We start from the raw sequence: 1,644 nt of genomic DNA, 5'->3' as shown, positions 1-1,644 counted from the left end.
TTATCATTTATTGTTTGTGTTGTTGTTCTTTTTGAAACCATGTATAACAATCTTTGTATCATTAACGCTACACGACTTTGTAACCCCTTTGCAAAGGCGAAAGCCATAGCAAATAAATGTTGATTGATTGATTGATTGATTGATTTTCATGATACGATCTCAGTTTCGAAACGGATTAATTTCGTATCCTGAGGTACCACTGTATATGTTTAATTTCTGCATTTTATCTTCTTTTTAACAATTAAAATACTCATTAAATATCAAAAGTGCTTTTTTTTAATGTTTATTTTATCGTAATTTGATCCAAAAATGAATTTTAGGAACTCGCTGTAAATTATCTCAGATACTTGCTGTAAATAGACCCATTAACATCTAGTTTGTGTGAAATTTGAGAGGATGGTGTTATCTTTTAAGTTCATAATAGAATGTCAGTATAGCCCACACTGACTAACTACTACTACTAATGTCAATAAGTTGCTAATTGTTTCATTTTCCTGTAAAGAAAAACTCTTTCTGGTTGTAAGTTAGTCAAAGTACAATGTTATTATTTTATTGTACCCAAAAGAATGTTTTCTTTAACATTTATTTAATAACTGGTTTTGTTAGATCTGATTAATTATATTTTTTAGTTGCAGTTTAACTAGTATATTAGTCAATTTGCAAAAATACAGTATATACATACACATATATATACACAATCCAAGAATCTTTTTAATACAGCAGAATAATATAAATACATTTGGCTTCTTTTTTATCAAGCATCTTCAGGTTCTAACTTTAGAACATAAACTGTATAGAATGTTACTGTCTGGAATATCACAGGGCAATGCTCTTCCTTATTTAATTGATTCAATTTAACATTTAAATGTAATAATATAGAATACAAAATTAACTGACAAGTAAACTAGTAATGTGCAGTACTACAAATGTAAATAAAGTACAGTAGACCCCCTATAACGCGGTAGATACATTCCTCGTTATACAAATTTCACATTGTAGGAATCCTTAAATACATGAGCCAATCACAGCCCAACACGTGTGAAGTTTACGGACTACAGCTGTTTGAAAGGTTTTCTTCCATAAAATTAATCGATTCTAGACTAATTCGACTTAACATTTCCAAAATACGTATAATTTTTTGGGAATAATCTGTATAAAATATGCTATAAACAAAAAATTGTAGGATTACTTACCGAGTGTGCACCATTCGATGTCACCATTGCTTAAGCTTGTGTTCGTCGCGGAGCAGCGCACCAAACAGTGGCCGCGATTTCTGATGTTATTTTTCTGCGAAAAATTCGTTGAACTTTGGAGACATCATTAATAGAAATAATTTTTATGGCCGTTGAATAAGAAATGTTTCTTTAAATGTTTCTTTCACAAGAAATGTATAAAATTATAGTGCTGTATTAGACTTACGGTACCTAATTTACATACTGTACAGACGATAGTAAACTCAACTTACCCACCTAAATTCTCCATAGCGTGGCGCTGGACGGCAGAAAGTATATATATAATTATAATAAAGTTACAATAAATTAAGTTAATATATAATTATATATACAGTACCTAATTTATATATAATTAATGTATAATTATATGTACAGTACCTAATTTATATATAATACTGTACAGACGATAGCA

Source organism: Centruroides sculpturatus, unplaced genomic scaffold (assembly GCF_000671375.1).
Source record: "Centruroides sculpturatus isolate CEXI.00-Female unplaced genomic scaffold, Cexi_2.0 scaffold404, whole genome shotgun sequence".
Taxonomy (NCBI): Eukaryota; Metazoa; Arthropoda; class Arachnida; order Scorpiones; family Buthidae; genus Centruroides; species Centruroides sculpturatus.
This window is presented reverse-complemented; position numbering follows the sequence as displayed.